The 7,500-nt window shown below is 44.8% G+C and overlaps 1 pseudogene; it reads right to left on the bottom strand.

Annotated features, from left to right (window-relative positions):
- Window positions 1–4,390: 4,390 nt before the first annotated feature.
- On the bottom strand, window positions 4,391–7,172 carry LOC129251551 (large subunit ribosomal RNA; annotated as a pseudogene).
- Between the last annotated feature and the right edge of the window lie 328 nt (window positions 7,173–7,500).

The raw sequence follows: 7,500 nt of genomic DNA, 5'->3' as shown, positions 1-7,500 counted from the left end.
CAGGGAGTCCATCATGAGGTTCCAAATGAAGGGACCACAGACGGATCCCTGCGGACAGCCTCGCTCCACCCCAATCTCCACACTCCCGCCCACTCCTACCATGGATGCTTTTCTGTCCGAAAAATAACTCCGCCATAGAGTAATTTCCGGACAGCCAAGCTCCTCTAATCTCTGCAACACACGATCCCAGCGCAAGTAATCAAATGCCCCCTTAAAGTCAATAAATATGCCAAGGACATATTTATTGACGTTTTCCCTAACTACACTCTGAACATACAACCACGCATCCTCTATACCACGTCTTTTCCTAAACCCATACTGCCTATCCGACCTAACACCCCGAGTTAGCTCCTGAAGCCGCTCAACCATAACCCTTTCCAGCACTTTTCCAAGCACCGGAAGGAGGCTGATACCACGATAAGATCGAGGATCGCTCCTGATCTTATCGGGCGACTTCAAGAGTGCAACGACCCTAGCAATTTTCCACTCGCGTGGAAAATATCCCTCCCATATGCATTTATCATAAATGGCCTCCAAATATTCCGGAATGAACTTCCACAAGCATTTGCACATCTCTCCGTTCAAACCATCGAAACCTGGAGACCTTTTAGACCTGACCAGGCCAAATGCATAATCCAACTCCTCAGCTTCTATTGGAGGGACAGGCACCTCTTGTGCAGGAGGAACCTGAACCTCAGCCCTGGGAAAAAACTCGCCTAACAGAACATTGGCACACTCTCTCCACGTCGATAATACAGTATCACCTACGCGAAGAGAGCTAGCCATCTCATTTCGACGACCCCGACAGATCCTATAGACCTGTCCCCAAGGGTCGTCCCTATTTTCCCCCACAAATCTCCTCCACTCTTCCTCCTTCACTCTCACAAGCATCTTCTTATACTCTTTCATCCCTACGCTAAATTGATACTTGAGCTGAGACAGATTCTCCGAATTGGTCCGCCTGCCGCGTTGAAACAAACGCCTCAAGCGTCGGACAGACCTCCTCTTTGAATTTAACTCACTCGTCCACCATTTCACACCTTTCATTCTCACAGCCCTAGCTTTCCTAAACAATAAGTCATTCACACCCCAAACACATTCATATAGACGAGCAATTTGCTCGTCAACCCCCAATTCCTCAAACTCCCTAAGCGGTATATCCAATACCGCTTCCCTAACAGTATGTCCATATCGGTTCCAGTCGGTACACGAGGTACGCCATCGCCTCAATGGACTCCCCCCTTCTAACTGCGGGGTACGGGGAGTAACCATAATTTGTATTAAATTATGGTCACTAATTCCCCAACCCCCCCTAACACTCCATTTACACTCGAACCTACCCGCTGCTGCGTCATTCATGAGCGTCACGTCAATGTCACTCACACCTCTAGGCCCCTCAAACGTATACCATACGCTTGGTTCGTTTGCTACAAGGAGGTTATTCGCCACAATCCACTCGCTCATAACCTCACCTCGATTGTGGCTCCGATATCCAGCAGTATGCCTGGATACCTTGCTGAACCACATCGGAGATGTAGCATTCGCATCAAGACACACGATGGCAGGAATGCTACTCTCAAGTAGTAGCACCGCATCAATGTATCTTAAGTAGGGCTCTAGAGGCTCGTCAGACTTGCAGTACAAGCTGACGACATTCATTCTGCCGAATTCCCCCTCGACACACACACATACTCCCCACTGTGATGAGTCAACTACTACACAAGAGTAGCTTGGCTCACACACAGCTACTGCGGCCTTGACTCCAAGGTCCGTAAAGACCCTGAAGCCCCCAGGAAGGCCTCTCACCACCCCATTGGTGGAGTATGGTTCCTGGAGCAAAGCAATGCCGCAGCCCCCCTCCGACATACACGCCCCCAATTCACACATCACGGCATATGACCCCTGACAGTTCAGTTGATATAGTTCAACCATCAATGTCTAGCGTTCGCACGGGCAACAATGGCACAGTACACCGGGCAGACAGTGGACATCATTAGATGTCCGGCTGGCTTGCCCTTAAACGCACAGTTGCGACAATGCGGGGCATTGCCACAACCTGCACTCCTGTGTCCTTCTTGCCCGCACCTACGGCAGACATCCTTCTTGGCTCTGCATTCTGCCACCCTGTGATCAAACCCCATGCATCGGAAGCAGCCGGGCGTCAGTTGGTCTGGCCGTACCCGGAAGGAAAACCACTTTATGTAGCAACGACCTGCTTCCAGGAGGGCGGACATTAGCATGTCCGTTCCCTCAAGGACAACATTCGTCACCCCATCGGGGCTGACCTTCCAAGGACGGCTGATCATCCTCACGTCCTTCTCACGGCACCCAGGGCTGAACTCCTTGAGGTTCAACCGGAACAACTCTCCCATGAAATCCTCAGGGGAGATCTCCGTGTGAACCCCCTGGACCACAACCCTAGGCCCCAGCTTCCGACGTATGCTCACGTCGAGCCCCACTTCGGAAAACTTGGCATTTTTTGCCAAGTTATCCCTCTCGGCAACGGATGGGGTGCGAATAATCGCACCTCCATCCTTCAACGGGCGCACCTCGTGCACCCTAACCCCCATGGAAGGCCCAACCTCCTTTACAACTTTCTTGATCACCTCCTTGGAAGTAGTGGGGGTTTTACCCCTCACTACGACCGACCAGGTCTCAACTGGCTTGGGCACCGGCAACGCAGGCAACACAGGCGCAGGCGCCTGAGGTGCCGGCATCATCGCTGCACCAGCCAGCGCAGCTCCAGCCGTCCTCCGAGGTGCTTCCTCCCTGGTTGTCATGGTGGCTTCCAACCGCCCACGAAGATGGGCGATCTCCGCCACCATCTCAACAAAGAGCTCCTCAAACTCCAAGGAGTATCCAAGGAGATCCTTCGCTGTGCTCTTCGGGACGCCGTCCATGTCAATGACGGCTCCACTAAAGGCCGTCACAATGGACTTAAAGCGTCCCATAAATTCGCCCCCAACCTTCTTCTGTTCGGCACCCCCCCCGAACGCTCCCAAACCTTCCTGGGAAGCACGCAATCTCTTACAGAAATCTACCAGGTGCTTCCCAGCTGGACCTAATTTAGCCCCTGTCTTACTCCCCTTTTTCCCACTCCCAATTTTTCCACTTTCGGAAGCGCCATCGCTTCCACTCACCCCCGACTTACTGGAAGGCACCTTTTCAGGTACCTTTAAAACCTCCTTACCTGACTTCACCACCGGGACCGCTGCACCCCCAGCGGTCTTCTTCTTAATGCGAGGAGGAGACCGCAAAATCACCTCCTCCTCTCCGGACGTCGATTCGTCCATTGCCGACGATGGCACCGCCGAACCGCTTGGAAGAGGGGTGTTCGCCCTCTTCCTCACACCTTCTAATTTGGGCATTGCCCAACGACCCTCACACTTAGGTTGCCGAATTCGCCGGATAAGGCCTCCTGAGCAACAACAAAAAATTGAGTCCCTTTTGGGCAACGGCAATTACTGCACGGCAGGAACGAACCCCGCACAGGCACGCACACAGCGGCTGCACCTATCGGCGAGCCAAAGCAAAGCGCGAGGGCGTAGCCCACAGCGCCAACCAAAGGTTTGGCAAAGGCCACCACCAATGCCTTGCCGGACAGAACACTGTTCCCCGAACAAGGACGGGTCGACCAAGGTGGAGCTAACGCCGAGCTCGACCGCAGGCAAAAACACAACACGCTTTGGTCGTAGCACCTGCACAAGGTATTCAACCTTGGCGCAGTACTGTACCCACGCACAAAAGAGGACGCCCTTTTTACTGTTGCCAAATATGGCAATATAGCGGCACGACTACCTAGTGTACACGCACCCAACGAACCCACGCCAAAAAATAACAGCGCGACACTACACCGACGCCAAAAACCACGCCAGAAATAGCGGCACTCAAAAGTTGTAAACAACTTACCAACAAGGTACACTTGTACGCAATGTACAGCCACGCAAACGGTGGCGTCACTAGCACAAACCGTAGTCACCTGAGCAATTGCTCGTAAACAATGCACCGCTATGGTACAGCTACGCACAACACACCACGCCGAAAAACAACGGCACGCCCGCAAAAGTTGTAAACAACTTGATGGAAAATTTCCAACGCTGTATCTAGCAGCACTCACAAACACGCACTCTGTGTCTATAGCACGGAGTATATTGGCACTCACTGGAGTGTCCAACAACACTACCGTACGGCACTTTCAATTATTCGTAACACTGTACAGCTACTACAAAGTAGCGTCACTCGGACAACGGCACTCACTAGCGCAATTAATTGTAAACACTGTACCGCTATGGTACAGCCACAACAATATTAGCGTCACTCGCACAACTGTAATACACCGGTACTCACACACGAATGTAACCGCAAAAGGAAATCACAAAAATCGCAAATCACCGCTTAGCACACGACACGTCCGCACTATTCAACAGTCAGACTGAGAATGAGTAGATAGGGACAGTAGGAATCTCGTTAATCCATTCATGCGCGTCACTAATTAGATGACGAGGCATTTGGCTACCTTAAGAGAGTCATAGTTACTCCCGCCGTTTACCCGCGCTTACTTGAATTTCTTCACTTTGACATTCAGAGCACTGGGCAGAAATCACATTGTGTCAACACCCGTTAGGGCCATCACAATGCTTTGTTTTAATTAGACAGTCGGATTCCCCAAGTCCGTGCCAGTTCTGAATTGATTGTTAATTGATAATCGTTATAATTTAAAAGGAATATATATCGAATGATATAATTCCTTAAAAATTTTAGCAAGAAAGTTCCACAATTGGCTACGTAACTACTATCCGGGGAACAAGAATCGTAATTCTCTATTTACCCAGAACGAGTACATAAACCATGGTATTGCTTCCCAATCAAGCCCGACTATCTCAATCTTCAGAGCCAATCCTTATCCCGAAGTTACGGATCTAATTTGCCGACTTCCCTTACCTACATTATTCTATCGACTAGAGACTCTTCACCTTGGAGACCAGCTGCGGATATTGGTACGGCCTGTTGAGAAGTTTGCGTAACCCCACCATAAATTTTCAAGGTCCGAGGAGAAAATATCGACACAACAGTAAATGTCATGCTCTTCTAGTCCATCTACCATATCTCTCTTCGAAAGACTTCCATGGTAGTACGACTATAAAACAGAAAAGAAAACTCTTCCGATATCTCTCGACGGCTTCTTTATGGTCGTTCCTGTTGCCAGGATGAGCACAAGGCCCATTTTTAATAACAAACGGATACTCAACAGGTTACGGAATTGGAACCGTATTCCCTTTCGTTCAAAATAATTCAAGTATTTTAATTATTTTTAAATATATTTTTATTAATATTTTTTTTTATTAAAAACTTGAAAATTTTCGGCTTTCGCCTTGAACTTAGGACCGACTAACTCGTGATCAACCACTGTTCACACGAAACCCTTCTCCACTTCAGTCCTCCAAGGTCTCATTCGATTATTTGCTACTACCACCAAGATCTGTACCAATAGCGGCTCCATGCAGGCTTACGCCAAACACTTCTAAGCACACTATTGTACCCTCCTACTCACTAAAGTTTCAAAATTTATAAATCAATCGAAATTGTTTTATAAATCATCTACTTTAGCGGTAATGTATAGGTATACAACTTAAGCGCCATCCATTTTAAGGGCTAGTTGCTTCGGCAGGTGAGTTGTTACACACTCCTTAGCGGATTACGACTTCCATGTCCACCGTCCTGCTGTTTTAAGCAACCAACGCCTTTCATGGTATCTGCATGAGTTGTTAATTTAGGCACCGTAACATTACGTTTGGTTCATCCCACAGCGCCAGTTCTGCTTACCAAAAGTGGCCCACTGGGCACATTATATCATAACCTCAACCTTCATATCAAGAAAGGTGAGGTTCTTACCCATTTAAAGTTTGAGAATAGGTTAAAATCGTTTCGACCCTAAGGCCTCTAATCATTCGCTTTACCAGATAAGATTATTTTATATAATTTTTAAATGCACCAGCTATCCTGAGGGAAACTTCGGAGGGAACCAGCTACTAGATGGTTCGATTGGTCTTTCGCCCCTATACTCAATTCTGACAATCGATTTGCACGTCAGAACTGTTTCGGTCTTCCATCAGGGTTTCCCCTGACTTCAACCTGATCAAGTATAGTTCACCATCTTTCGGGTCACAGCATATATGCTCAAGGTACGCTCCAGTTAGAGGTATAAATAATAATAAATTATCATTATACATAACTATATGGAACGCCCCGGGATTGAATTAATTGACTATTTATTAAAAAATAGACTAAAAATTAATCCCATTATATTTAAGTTAAGTTAATTATGCCATTAAGTTTAATATAACTCAATGACTTGCACATATGTTAGACTCCTTGGTCCGTGTTTCAAGACGGGTCCCGAAGGTATCCTGAATCTTTCGCATTGTTAATCATATAAATGCATACAAATAAATATTAATATCATAGATATTAAATTTTTTGTAAAATTCAAAAAATGAATTTTAGCATTATATATAATAAAATCTATCAACACTTTATCAAATCATTAGTATTTATTTTATGTTAATATGCTTAAAAAGCAAATTAATTTAAATAAACTTAATATCACCAATGATCTTTTGATAAATACTTTATTATGTTAATAGATTACAATGTCCTTATATGAAAAAAATGCACATTATTTTTTTAATTATTTAATGATGAATTTTTCATAATGGATATTCAGGTTCATCGGGCTTAACCTCTAAGCAGTTTCACGTACTATTTAACTCTCTATTCAGAGTTCTTTTCAACTTTCCCTCACGGTACTTGTTTACTATCGGTCTCATGGTTATATTTAGTTTTAGATGGAGTTTACCACCCACTTAGTGCTGCACTATCAAGCAACACGACTCTTTGGAAATATCTTTCTAGTAATCATTAACGTTATACGGGCCTGGCACCCTCTATGGGTAAATGGCCTCATTTAAGAAGGACTTAAATCGTTAATTTCTCATACTAGATATTAAGATATTCCATACACTGCATCTCACATTTGACATATAGACAAAGTGACTTAGTGCTGAACTATTTTCTTTTCGCTCGCCGCTACTAAGAAAATCCTTGTTAGTTTCTTTTCCTCCCCTCATTAATATGCTTAAATTCAGGGGGTAATCCCATATGAGTTGAGGTTGTTTTAATATTCTTTTTTTATCTTCTCACAATTTAATAAAAAAATTATATCATCTTTTCATCTCTATTTTTCTTTTCTCCTTTTATATATTGTAAATATATAAAAATAATAATAATGTAAAATGAGGCAATCCTAGAATAAAAAATTTAATTTTTATGCTAGACATTCCTCCTTTTAATTACATATATAAATTATTATTTTATATATATATATAAATAATATGAAAATTTTTTGTAAAGAATACTTAGATTCAATATTTTCATCATTTCATTTTATTTGAGAGGATTTTTTTTTTTAAAGAATATATAATAAATAAAATTCATTATATA

The sequence above is a fragment of the Anastrepha obliqua genome, unplaced genomic scaffold (assembly GCF_027943255.1).
Source record: "Anastrepha obliqua isolate idAnaObli1 unplaced genomic scaffold, idAnaObli1_1.0 ptg000027l, whole genome shotgun sequence".
Taxonomy (NCBI): domain Eukaryota; kingdom Metazoa; phylum Arthropoda; class Insecta; order Diptera; family Tephritidae; genus Anastrepha; species Anastrepha obliqua.
This window is presented reverse-complemented; position numbering and strand designations above follow the sequence as displayed.